At 53.6% G+C, this 13948-nt stretch overlaps 1 non-coding gene across 1 annotated transcript; it reads right to left on the bottom strand.

Moving 5' to 3' along the window:
- Positions 1 to 4864: 4864 nt before the first annotated feature.
- On the bottom strand, positions 4865 to 5047 carry LOC123354127. Its single transcript, XR_006574625.1, has one exon. It is a non-coding gene; the product is annotated as a U2 spliceosomal RNA (small nuclear RNA).
- Between the last annotated feature and the right edge of the window lie 8901 nt (positions 5048 to 13948).

Below are 13948 nucleotides of genomic sequence, written 5' to 3'. Positions count from 1 at the left end.
CCCGCCCCCTTCACTTAGGCTCTGCCCCTTCCCCTAGGCCCCACCCCCTTTCCCAAGGCCCCAACCCGGGCTCCGGCTGGGGGTGCATGCTCTGGGGTAGGGCTGGGAATGAGGGGTTTGGGGTGCAGGAGGGGGCTCCAGGCTGGGAGATGGGGCTGAGGGATTCAGAATGTGGGAGGGGGCTGTGGGTTGAGGCAGGGGGTTGGGGTGCAGGAGTGGGTCAGGGCTCTGGGCTGGGGGTGTGGGCTCTGGGGTGGGGCCAGGGATGAGGGGTTTGGGGTGCAGGAGGGGGGTCCAGGTCTGGGGGGATCAGAGCTGGGGAAGGGGGTTTGGGTGTGAGCTTACCTCATGCGGCTCCTAACGCAGGAGCTAAGGCAGGCTGCCTACCTGTCTTGGCACCACAGCGAGCAGGTCCAGCACCTAGGTGAGGGTCCAGGAGGCTCCGCGTGCTACTCTCACCAGCAGGCATCAATCCCCCAGCTCCCATTGGTCAGTTCCCAGCCAATGGGAGTGCGGAGCTGGTGCTCATGGTGGGGGCAGCCTGCAGAACCCTGTGGCCTCCCCGTCCAGGAGCAAGACCTGCTGGCCACTTCTGGGGCACAGTGCAAAGCCAGGACAGGTAGGGACTAGCCTGCCTTAGCCCTACAGCATCGCCGATCAGACTTTTAATGCCCCTGTCGGCAGTGCTGACCGGAGCCGCCAGGGTCCCTTTTTGACCGGATGTTCCAGTCGAAAACTGGACACCTGGTCAAGCTACCTGAGTGAAGAGTTGCTATGTCGGCGTGAGCCATCTCCAACATGGCTGCGTCTGCACTGGAGGGTTTGTCAGCAGAGCGACATCAGTCATAGGTGTGGTTCTTTCACATGCCGACCGATGTAACTGTGCCAATATAACTTTGAAGTGTAGACCAGGCCTTAGTTTCTGTGACATACCCAGGTGAAGTCCAGACCCGTGGGGCTGTGTCACCCCTACCATGCAGCCATGGGTGCCTTACAATGCCTGGGCCACTCACAGACAACCTTCCAGCATGCAGGTCACACCCGGAGTGTCTGTGTGAACCACAGCCTGCCAGCCACACTTGGGTTACCTGGCTCTCACCAGCCTTGTTTAGACTGCAGGGTGACCCCAACACACCCCCAGGCTCAGATTTTGCCCCAGCAATGTATGTGCTGTACTGCCCAGCCCTCTCCTGGACAAGACACATATTTTAAATCTATTATTCCCTTAAGGGAATAATATGCCAGTTTATTAGCTCAAATAGTTATTCAAACACTTCAATTTAAACACACTGGATTAGATAAAACAGTAAAATAAAAAAGCTGATTAATGACAAAGAGAGAGATTTTAAGTGAGTACAAGTTAATGAGCCATAAAAGTCAGAAATGGTTTCAAGAAAAGCAAGATAAAACATTTACTAATGCCTAATTTAATGAACTATATTAGATTGAAGCAAAGCTTCTCATCACATGCTCCAGCTGATTACTGACCAAACTCTCTGTCCAGGACCCCTGCTCCAGAGTCCAGTGCCTGCTTCCTTTGTCTCGTCAGGTGCAGTGAATGCAACGGGCGGGCGGGGAGTGGGGGGCGGTGTGCCCTGGGATGCTTGTCCCTCCTTTTTATAGTTTCAGTTCCCCACTTGGAAAACATTTCCAGCTGGGCACCAGGAGACAAAGATTCTATGTGGAAGGATGTTCCCTGCTGCTTTTTCTCACCTGTTTGAGCTTCCTTTGTTTCCCTTCCTGCTTGATGACTCTGGTTACTGCTAAATGCAAATTAAGGTAAGCACACATTCCTTTGTGTAGGACAGACCTGTTTGCCAACTTCTGTCTGGGCAGCTATGTGGAGTTTGTAGCATGTGTTACTAAAACCAGACAGGGGACTCCTATAATTTTACGTACAATGTTGCCACACATATTTTACCAGGACAATACTGACCAGCAAATTATGAGTTTTCAAATGATACCTTACAAGGCATACCGTGTGTGACACATTAGGATATTATGAATACTAATATTGTAAAATGCAATGAGTGGAGCCAGGTGTTCCGTGTGGGGTATCTGCGAAGATGTTGTGATTTGCCAAGTATGATAATCTTGTTTATATGTTTGTATCACCTTCGTATTATGAGTTATAGATATGTAGGGAATATCTGGATTTCCAGCTTGTGCTCTGCATCTGGGTGACACCCACAGACAGATTGGCATCAGCAATGCCTAGGCTGCTTGATGGCCCATCAAGGGACATCAGTGGTACAGTGAACCCATTGAAAGGGTCAGGGATACACCTTATGACTCAGCAAGGCAGGCAGGGGCCTGCCTATGGCCAGAACTCTAAGGCTTCCAGGTTGTGTTTGGGACAAAGGAAACACAAGCCACATGGCCAAAGACTATAAAAGGTAGCTGCATCTTCTCCATTTTGTCTTCATTCCTGCTTCTTTCCTCTGGAGTAACCTTTCTACAAAGGAAACTCCGAACAAAGGACTGAATGAGCCATCCAAGCTAGGGATGTGTTCCAGAGGGACTTTCAAACCAGCAAACTCACCAATACTGCTAGGAACCTGATCTGTGGACTTTGAAGTCTTTGTATGTATGTGACTGCTTTAACGCCGCTCTTCTTGTTCTTTCTTTTTCTTTATAATCAGGGCCGGCTCCAGCATTTTTGCTGCCCCAAGCGGCAATAAAAAAATTAATTAATTAAATAAAAGCCACGCTTGGCGGCACTTCGGCGGCAGCTCTACCGCCGCCGCTTCATCATTCGGCGGCAATTCGGCGACAGGTCTTTTCCCACAAGAAGGACTGAGGGACCCACCGCTGAATTGCCCCCAAAGAGCCGGACGTGCCGCCCCCTTTCCATTGGCCGCCCCAGGCACCTGCTTGCTGCGCTGATGCCTGGAGCCGGCCCTGTTTATAATAAACCTCTAGTTTTAGACACTAAAGGATTGCCTGGCAGCATGGTATTTTGGGTAAGATCCAAACGTATACTGACCTGGTAACGTGGCTGACCATTTTGTAGATGGGAGCAGAGTTTTTTAAATAACTTCTCAGTGTACTGGACCTAGGTGCTGATTGGGAGCCAGAGACTGGAATGCAATGAAGAGGGCCGCGTGGTTTATTTTTTGCTTCTCAGTAACCAGTGGGGGGGGATCAGAAGCTCGGTTTGTGACTGGTTGGGGAGTTTAACTTCAGTGTTACCCACCAGTCTTGGAAGTAACTGCTCTCCCTTTTGCAGCCTGCCCTGATTGGCGCGTCTAGTGAGGGCTGCCCTAGGCACACCAGGTCACACCTTGTACAAAAATTATTGCAACAGTGTGCAGGGTGTGACTAGAGGGGTGTATTATTATAGTAAAATGTAGGGCGTGACTACAGGGGTGTAAGATGTGGATATGGGGTGTATTTTGCAATAGTGTGTAGGGTGTGAATACAGGGGTGTATTACAGTAGGGTGTGAACACAGGCTATATTATTACAGTAACATGCAGGGTGTGAACACGGGTGTATTATTACAGTAGTGTGCAGGGTGTGAATATAGGGCTGTATTATTACATTAGTGTGTAAGGTGTGAATAGAGGGATGTACTACAGTAATGTGCAGGGTGTGAATACAAGGGTGTATTTTACAATAGTGTGTCAGGTGTGAAAACAAAGGTGTATTATTACAGTAGTGTGCAGGGTGTGAATAAAGGGGTGTATTATTGCAGTAGTGTTTACAGTGTGAATACAGGGGTGTATTATTACAGTAACACACAGGGTGTGAATACAGGGGTGTATTGTTACAGTAGTGTGTAGGGTGTGAATACAGGGGCGTATGCTGTCACAGTTTTCCCAGCTGTGAAAGGGGATAGTAGCTTTGCCTCACACAGGTATTGGGAGGGATTGTGATGTGCTGAAGTACTACAGGAATGGGGGTCAGACACATCCCACCGTGAGAAAGTGGGGGGTAAATATAGACCAAACCAAGGCAAATACCCAGCCCCCTGAGAGAGAGCATGGTGTGTTCGGCCCTCCAGAGGGCCCAGACAGGCCAGCATGAGTGGCGCCTCCCCAGGACTGGTGCCTGGCAGAAGGATGGCTTCAGGCTGTGCGCTGAAGAGAACAGGGTTCAGTGCCTGCTGCTGCCACCACAGAATCTGTAGCTGACATTTTCCAAAATGTTCAGCGCCCCTGGCTCTCGGCGGGGGGCAGGGGCATCTCTATTGCTCCTAGCAGGAGGGGTGAGTTGAATGCTGCCTGAGACGGCTCAAGAGCATGGTACAAATCTCAGGGCAGGCTGTTAGGAAGCAGGGCACAACCCCAAACTGGCTGTGAGGGCTATTCTGAGATTTCTCCAACCAGCCATTAAGTGTAAACTCCTCAGGCGGTGTACCAGCCTTAACCTTGAGTCATAGCCAGTCCCCCTGGGTACTCCCATCTATCTTGCCACCCAGGGGAGCATCTCTTTGTGACAGATGGTCCCTTACACCAGGGATCAAAGCATTAGTCAGGTTACTTCCAGTCCCAAAGGACCAGCCACTTACCCCAGCTCAGTTGTACCTCAGATCTCAAACCCACGACAACGCTTGTAGCCAGTCCTATAATAAACTATATACAGATGTATTAACCAGGGAAAGGAAACCAGCGAGTTATTTACAAGGGTGAAGCAGGTAAACACACACACGCGCACACACACACATTCCAGTCTTACGTTTCAGAAGGGAATAGAAGCATCTCTAATCAGCAAGCTCTGTGTGCCCTTCGGGCTAAGCCAGGCTAAGCAGCTGGGGACCACTCACTCACGCTTAGAAATACCTGGTCCCCTTAGAGGCCACGCACCAGAGACAGACCAAGTTCCTTTTGTTTGAGGTTTTCATCTCCCTTCTGCCATGTGCTCTGAACTGCTGGTCTTGGAGACAGTGCAATACCAGGTCAATGCATGGGGTGAACAGAGCAGCTCCTGTTCCATCCCCTTGTTTCAAAAATCAGTTTAACATACAGTCCTCAGATAAAGGACCTATCAGATATTAAACTGATAAGAACAGACGCTGCACTTTGATCTTAGCTCCAAGGAGCAGAATCCTCTTGCAGGACTCATCTTCACAGGGAGGAGACAGGACACATCTTTTGTCCTCTTGTTGAGGCTCCATAGGGAAATTCCAGTCCCACAATAGTCCATCTGGTAGGGATGGTCTTGCCTTTTGGGAAGGGTGTGACACCTTCTGCTGAAGCTTGGCCCTTCGCACTAGTTAATGTCTGGTGATTTACACAGAGACTCACAATGCCAATGCACAAATATTACCTTGCAATATGGGATCCAGAGTGAGATGGATGTGAGATTAATGCTGCAGCAGCTCACGAGTGTTCAATAAAGTCTAAACACTAAACACCTTCTTATCATACTAATACCTGTCGTAACAACACTAGTACATGGGAAAATTCCAGCTAGGGGGTTGTCAGTGTTCAACTCAGCCCCGGGACTCTGGCATGAGCTGGCACCTGGGCTGCCCCCATCACACTGAGCACTTTGGGAAATCTGTCCGCTATGCTCTGTGCCTCAGTTTGCCCGTCGGTAAATGGGGACTAGCATGATCCTGTCCCAGGGGGCGCCTATGCAGAAGACGCTATTGCTGTGTGACAGGCTCAGGTCCTTGGTGGCGCAGCTGGAGTTAATCTGGGCTGGGCTGCAGATCAGGAATTGTTTTTATCGAATGGGTTTGTAAAGCAGTGAATGTGCCAGAGCTGAGTGCTCAGCGGGGCCGAGCGACTATGGGAGAAACAAACACGTTAATTAATTAAAGCCAATAAATCTTGGAAGCGCTCGCCTGCCTCCCCATCACCACGCTCGGCACCACCTGCCAGACAACAAACCAGGCTTTAATGAGCAAAGCAGCGCTATGCTCCCCACGGGACATCAGCCTCACACAGCTGTAAGCCCAGCCCGGCTGCGGATGGGGAAGTGAGGAGATAGCAGCACCGTGACCCCAGGATTAAGTCTGACGGTGTCATTGCTGGGCACTGCTCGGTGTGTGTCATACAGACTGGGGTTCCTTTGTGTCAGCTCTGGCTCCACGACTCAGCGCCAGGGGATGGTGGGGGCAGGGGGGTGAGGAAATGCCCCTCTTTAATGGCCCATTCTTGCACCCGTGCGGTTCCCAATGCTCAGTGGCCCAGGAGGAGCTGCCCCATTAGCTGCACCCCGTCCAGGGGGACGGTCACACCCAAGCTGGTGCATCGGCAGCGTTGCTGGGAGGTTTGGCCTGGCTCGAGGGGCTGGGCTGTCTATGGAGCTGAGGGCTGGCTATGCTGGCCAGGCTATCACCCCTCCCCCAGTCAGGCCAGGAAGCCTGTGGGTAAAATGCTGAATCACAGGTGCCCCATCACAGCACCTGGTCTCAGAGTCTGGGACCTTCTGTCCAGCAAGTGGGATGCTCTGAAATCCAAACTATTGACTGGAGAGGCAGTGCGTAGAGTGGGGGGCTGGGAGCCAGGACGCCTGGGTTCTCTCCCCAGCTCTGGGTAGGGAAGTGAAGTTTAACGTATTAGTGCAGAGGGGGCCGGGGCACCAGGACTGGGTTCTGTTCCTAGCTTGGGACAAGTCACTTCACTTCTCTGCCCATATGTAACGTGGGGTAATTCCTGGCTGAAGCAGTAACACCAAGAATTGTATAGTGAGCGCACGACCCCTCCGCACAACTGGCAGGAGTTGTGGCTCCCCCTCTCCTCCCGTACCACCAGTGTCCTGGCCAGAGTCCTTCCCTCAAGCCCCCTGCAGTTTCCCCTGCATGTGGGACTCTTCTTCACTTCCTGTCCTAAACCAGCTAGCTGGGTTGTTGTGCTCATTTAAACAGCTGCTGCTCCCCACCCCAGAGGTGGCTGCATGTCAGTGGTGGGAAGGAGTTTACTGTGAAAGGCACAGGGCAGTGTTTGGTCAAACAGTGCTGGGAAAACGCCAGCGCAGTAATGTTAGTGCATGAACAACGGGCCAGATCCTTTGCGCTTGGGCCCTGATCTAACACCCAGCCACTGCTGCAGGGGAGGCTGCCAGGGCAGGGTCTTCAGGCAAAGGATGAAATGCGCCAGTACTAATGGCAAGCCCCAGCCGGGAGTGGAGTTGGGCATCTCCCTGAGCCTGTGCCGAGGAGGAGGCTGCGGGTGGCTCTGGGTCAGTGGGGATCCTGGGCCCGGCTGCCTGCAGAAGCATGTTTGTCAATTCCAGAACCACCCGAGTGCCGGATTGTGACTCATTAGGGCCCGACTCCCCCCCTCCCCCCCCGCTTGGGGCCTGCTTGGCCTCCCTCCTCCCAAGGAGAGGTGGCTTGGACCCCCACGCTGATGGGCCCTGCCAGCTGCAGCCTCAGCATGACGAGCTGGGGAGAGCTTGGGGGGATAGTGACTGGGGAGGTTGGCGATGGGTGGGAGGGGAAAGGGGGATGAGGGGGCAGAGTGGCAGGCAGCACCCTGCAGCAGAGGTGGGGGTGGCGGAACCAGGGGACACTCGCTAGGACCCATTAAGTCAGATCAGTGGTGTGGCACCAATGCCTAGAGGCCCCCATGCTCTGTGGATACTCCCAGGAGGGAGACTGCCAAGATCCAGCACTTTGGCTTCAAGATGGAGACAAGTTCTGAGAGAGGGACACTGAACAACACAGGTGCTGGGCAGGGCCAGCGCCTGGGCTCACTCCCCCATCCAGCTATGGGGTGCGCATCAGAGGCAGCAGGCAGTTAACCTGCAGGACTCGCTGCTGCAGGGGATTCCAGAGGCAGAGTCCCCAAAAAGGACTGAGGCGTCCCAGGAATGAGGCTATTCCTATTACTGTTTAATCCTTACTGGGTGGCCAGCAGTCACTGAGAGTCTCCTGTTTGGTTGGTGCTTTTCCTAAAGCCTCAGCTCCTGGAGTCATGTGAAGACATGAGACTTGACACTTTCCTTTAAAAAAACATAGCAGCGTCTAGCCCTGGTGCCTGCCTGGGAAAAAAGATGGAAAATGTGACCAAGTGCGACAGGCTGGAAACCAGGAGGCAATGACGGAGCCCCGAAGCCATGCTTGTGATTTTGTGGGGTCAGACTCCTCATTAAGAACATTTGGGGCTGGTGGGACTGTCTGTAGATCAGGCATTATTGCCATTTTTAGGGGTGTTATAGGAACACCTAGAGACCCCTAATTGAGTAGGAGTTCATGGACGGGTCAATTGCAACACAGCTCTGCCACGTCCAGCGTCATCTCTTGCTTGCTGTGTGATGGCATAGTGCGTCGTGAACGTGTGTGCAGGAGATCGTTGCTGACATCCAAAGCCCCTGAGGCCGACCTATGTCCCTGTGAGGGCTGTGGGAACCCCCAGGGATTCCAGAGGTGCCAGGGGGCAGGCCAGTGGCCCTGAGGCCACGCTGCTGCAGGAGGTGCCATTGGGAATGTCGGCCCTCTGGCAGGGACTCCTCCTCGCTAATGGAGCCTGAGTAGGAGGGGCCGCATCCTGGGGACCAGGACGGTGCCGAGGCCGTCTGTCTACCCTGGTCATGTCACTGGCCCCAAGGCTCCACTGGGGATCTGCAGGAGGGTGATGACTCTCAGTGCCTTGATGCCAGTGACATGAACCTGGCAATTTACACCTAACACTCAGCGAGCAGTGCCGGTCCATTGAGTGGGAGTGAGAGTGAGTAGGCCACCATGCCGGGGAACGTCGGCGTGCCCACAGTGATCCGTACTGGCACTCCGGTGACCGGTAACGGGCTCTCTGGACCGGTGGCTCGAACCGCCAAAGCAGTGCCATACACTGGGAGAGCAGGTATGGTGCTCTGGGCTGCGGGGCTGCAGGGATGGGTGCTGCACCTCTGCGGGTCTGCACTGTTCCACTGGCGATCGCCGCTTCAAGCTGACCCATGTCGGAGGCGTGGTGAGCACTGGCAGGGCACTGCTTGTAGTGAGGAGCAGTGCCGCACGGATGGGGACCATTGGAAGGGTCCCAAGGCAGGTTTACACCTAGAACAGGGCACCGCCGTAACTGGTGTGGGCAGCATCAGTAGGGACAAGATGCCAGATGCCGAATGCCCGTGCCAGGGTGGCGAGCGTGTCCTGGAGTGGGTTAGCCTGCTCAGTGGGAGCTGGGGCCCGACCTCCAGCTGGAGGTGAAAAGCCGCCCCTCACGGGTCTTTGCTCTCCTCCAGGCCTCTCCTTCCCTTTGCAGGATGCAAGAGAACGTCCTCTCCTGGTCTTTCTTTGCCTTCTAGCTGGTACAGGGAGGGGGATCGACACCGGGCTGCAGACAGCACCGAGGCCATGGTGCTAGGAGCGGAGTCTGATCTGGACAGCTCTGGTGCCGCTGCAAGTGCTGACTCCATAAGGAGCGCCCGGAGATGAACGTCCCGCTCCTTTTTGGTCCGAGGTTTAAAACGTTCTCAATGTAATACTTGTCGCTGACGGGGGGTTTCCCCCAAGCACTTGAGACAGCGCCTGTGGGGGTCGCTGACTGGCCCAGGCTTTCTGCAATGGTCGAAGGGTTTGGAGCCCGGGGACTGGGCCATGCCCTAGGGTGACCAGATGAGATGAAGGGGCGGAGCAGCCGAGTGCTGCCAGCGGAGCAAAATATTGGGAGAAATTGCGTCCCGACCAAAGATCGGTCAGGACACGGGACAATATCAGGACGGTCCCGATTTTATCGGGACGTCTGGTCCCCCTACCATGCCCCTCCCTAGGACTACAAATAGGGCGACCAGACGTCCCAATAAAATCGGGACCATCCTGATATTTTTGCTCCGCCGGCAGCACTTGGCTTTTTTTTTTCTCGCTCCCCCGCCAATGTGTCCTGATATTTTCTTCATCTCATCTCGTCACCCTAACTACAAACTAACACTAAACTACACTAATGAACTAAATTAACAACTATATACAGTAAAAAAGTTGACAGCGAGCAGCTGAGCGGGGTAAGCTTATCGAGGCAAGGAGCTGTTCCAGCGCCCTCACTGGTGGTAAGAAGGAACTGACAGTGGGGGAGCCGGCAGTGCCCCCTATACCACGCCATGCCGGTGTCACTCCAGGAGGTGCCATAGGGGAAAACTGTATCCCCTACAGATACTGCCAAGAGGGAAACTTCCGGCACCAGTTTGTGTGGCGAACACACACATCTGCAATGGAATGGACATGAACAAGCACTCGAAGAAGAACCCAGGTGTCCGGCCTCCCAGTGCAGTGGCCGCCCACTAGCCAGCACTGCCTCCCCTAGACCTACAGGTACCATTAACTAGGGCACAAACCTCCCCCATTGTCCTGCTTCAGGGGGACATCTCATTGCCAGCCAGGGGGCCCTGGGAATCGGTGCCTGTGGGATGCCTATTGCACAGCCAACTGGGCACTGCCCCGTACTGTGCCTGGCTCAGTGCCCGGCTCAGGGCAGTGCCGTGGGAGGGCAGTGGGCTCTGCACAATGGGCGGAGGGAGGGACGGGGAAATCTCAGCCCTACCGTAATACACCTAATGACAGTAATGACAATGATCAAAAAGCAAGAGACTGGATCCGGAAGGGGCTCTGATGGTAGGGGATGACATGGGGGCCCGGCCTGGCATTGTTTCTGCTTCCCCTACCCCAGCAGGACCCGGTCCAGGTGCTGGACAGGGCGAGGGGGCGGGACAGAATGCCCTGGCAAGAGAGATTGAAAGGAGCAAGGCTGTTTAGGAGGGAGGGGAATAAGGGGGAAACATGACACAGGGATGCAAAGTAATGGCTGGGCCATCACAGGGTTAAGCAAGGCCTGACAACTTTCTCGATGCCAAGCTCTAGCCCAGCAAGGGCTCCTGACTTCTTGGAGGAGTCAGTGGGGCCGTGCCCCATGTGGGGCCTGGGCAGGGATGGTGCCTGGGTCCCTGGTTCTAAATCACCCACTTGAGCTGGAGAATCCACTTGCTAGAGCTCCACAAACTCTGCCTGGGGGCTCATCACTGGAGGGGGACACAGCACTAGTGCATTACCCAGGCCTCCAGCCCGGGAACCCTCTGGGCAGCCAGAGCCCTGCCTGGGACCAGCTCATGACCGAACATCCCCCAGGGAATCACCATCAGGGGCTGGACCCAGGGCCTCAGGATCCACCCACGTGAGCCGCTGCTGCCAGGGCTAAAGCTCCTGAATGAGCCAAGGCCCCACGGGGGCCAAGACTTTTTTGATACTTTCTCTGGAGTGGCGACACCCAGACTCTTCCCCATGCCCCATGGAATCTGTGGGTTGGGCGACACGGAGCTCTTTTGCGGAGCCAGAGCCATTCTGCCACAGGGTCTGGAGCGCTCTGGTCATGTCTGACCAGACAGCTGGAGATGCCAATTGAAATCCTGATCTTTTGGCCGAAGAGCAGCCTGCCCCACACGAGGCTGTTCCATGGCAGCGCTGGGGAGAGCCTGGGGTCCATCCAAAGTGAGAGACAAACAGGTCAAAATCTCCAAAGTTGTGGTGGGACGGAGGTGTCATCCCACCCCAGCATCCTGTGCAGGCCTGTCCTGGGGACAGGGGGCAAGTTCCTCACTTCCAGCTCCTGTTCAGGGGCCTCCAGACCCCCTCCGCCCTGGCCACACTCCCAGCCTCAGGGTTCCCAGATGTGGCTCATCCGTGGCCACTAGTTCCACCCCCAGGGTCCCTGGAGACTTTGCCTTCTGCTCCATCATGATTCCCACAGCGAAGGTTCCCAGAAATGGGCTCCTCTCACGTGTCCATCAGTATCAGGTCTCACAAACGCCCAGCGCTCTGTCACCCGGCTGGGGCGTCAGCAGCACAGACTGAACCCACCAGCTCTGGCTCGAAGTGCGCGAGCTGCAGAGCCAGAGCTAAGGAGCCAGGCTCCCTGGTTCAAAGGGTGTAACAGGCTCCCAGGGCGCTGTATGTGGAGTGGCCACTGGAGGGAAACAGAGCACCGACCTGCAAGCGCAGGTGACAAAACATCGGGGTGCTGAAATGGGGAGGGGGCAGAGGGCCATGGCCCCATCACTTTTTACTGTTCGTTAAGTGTGACTGATGGAGGGGAGGGGGACGAGAGGAGTGGAGAGGAGAGAACGGGGGATGGGGCGTGTGATGGTGCCCCCCATAAGTCTTTATGGAATATGCTTATGAGTGTATCTATGACATAACTTGAATATGTTTTAGGCTACATGTGCCATGTAACATAGCTACGTAAAGGTTATGAGCTACTGAATGTATTCTCCTGTTCGTATGCATGACTCATTTTTGCATTCAAAGTTATGAATATTGGCTGGGTACTGGCTTGATTTCAACTAGCCTAGCAGAGCATTTGGGCAGCTTCCTGAGAAAAGTGCAAATTAAGTGCCCAGTCAAAAACCACTTACGCCAACAATGAACTTGAAGCTGCCAATCCACATCTGAGCCTTCTCAGCAATGTGGCTTCGCTGGTAAAAACTGAGTCATGCATGGCCTTGTGGCTTGCCCATGTGACTCCAACACTCCATCTTGGAGCTGGACTTTGCATAGGCATGAGGAAGGGGGTCTCCACCCACAAAAGAAAGTCTATTTAAACCCCTGGGAGACCCCCCTATTTTGTCTTCAGCTGGCTCAAGAGAGAGCCTCTCCACCCCTAGGGATACCTGAAAGAAACTGGAACAAAGGACGGTAACTACAGGGGGTGTGGGTGACTGCAGGACCCAGACTAGCAGGAGACTAGTTTGTAAAAAGCAGCTTACTGGAACTGGTGAGGTTTTATTTGTATTCAGTTTCTTAGACATAAACTTTCATATTCTACTTTATTTTACTTGGTCATTCACTTTGTTCTGTCTGTTACTACTTGGAACCCCTTAAATCCTACTTTCTGTATTTAATAAAATCACTTTTTACTTATTAATTAACCCAGAGTGTGTATTAATACCTGGGGGGACAAACAGCCGTGCGTATCTCTCTATCAGTGTTATAGAGGGCGAACAATTTCTGAGTTTACCCTGTATACGCTTTATACAGGGTAAAACAGATTTATTTGGGGTTTGGACCCCGTTGAGAGTTGGGCACCTGAGTGTTAAAAACGTTTCTGTAAGCTGCTTTCAGTTAAGTCTGGAGCTTTGGGGCACGTGGTTCAGCCCCTGGGTCGGTGTTGGAGCAGACGGGAGTGTCTGGCTCAACAAGACAGGGTGCTGGGGTCCCAAGCTGGCAGGGAAAGCAGGGGCAGAAGTAGTCTTGGCACATCAGTTGGCAGCTCCCAAGGGGGTTTCTGTGACCCAACCCATCACAGGGGGGTCTTGTGAGGAAGAGGCAGCATGATGGCAGGGGCTGGTGGAGAAGTGGCGGAGTGAGGGTGGGGCCTTTGGGAAAGAGGTGGAGCAAGGGCGGGGCCTTGGGAAAAGGGGTCATCTAGTCCAACCCCCTGCTCAAAGCAGGACCAATTCCCAGCTAAATCATCCCAGCCAGGGCTTTGTCAAGCCTGACCTTAAAAACCTCTAAGGAAGGAGATTCCACCACCTCCCTAGGTAACCCATTCCAGTTCTTCACCACCTTACTAGTGAAAAAGGTTTTCCTAGTATCCAACCTAAACCTCCTCCACTGCAACTTGAGACTGTTACTCCTTGTTCTGTCATCTTCTACCACTGAGAACAGTCTAAATCCATCCTCTTTGGAACCCCCTTTCCGGTAGTTGAAAGCAGCTAAGTCATGTGCTCCAGCCCCCTAATCATTTTTGTTGCTCTCCACTGGACTCTTTCCAATTTCTCCACAACCTTCTTGTAGTGTGGGGCCCATAACTGGACACAGTACTCCAGATGAGGCCTCACCAATGTCAAATAGAGGGGAATGATCACGTCCCTCGATCTGCTGGCAATGCTCCTACTAATACAGCACAATATGCCATTAGCCTTCTTGGCAACAAGGGCACACTGTTGACTCATATCCAGCTTCTCATCCATTGTAACCCCTAGGTCCTTTTCTGCAGAACTGCTGCCTAGCCACTCGGTCCCTAGTCTGTAACAGTGCATGGGATTCTTCCATCCTAAATGCAGGACTCTGC

The sequence above is a fragment of the Mauremys mutica genome, chromosome 20 (genome assembly GCF_020497125.1).
Source record: "Mauremys mutica isolate MM-2020 ecotype Southern chromosome 20, ASM2049712v1, whole genome shotgun sequence".
Taxonomy (NCBI): Eukaryota; Metazoa; Chordata; order Testudines; family Geoemydidae; genus Mauremys; species Mauremys mutica.
Note: the sequence above shows the minus strand (reverse complement) of the source record. Positions and strands in the feature narration are given on the sequence as shown.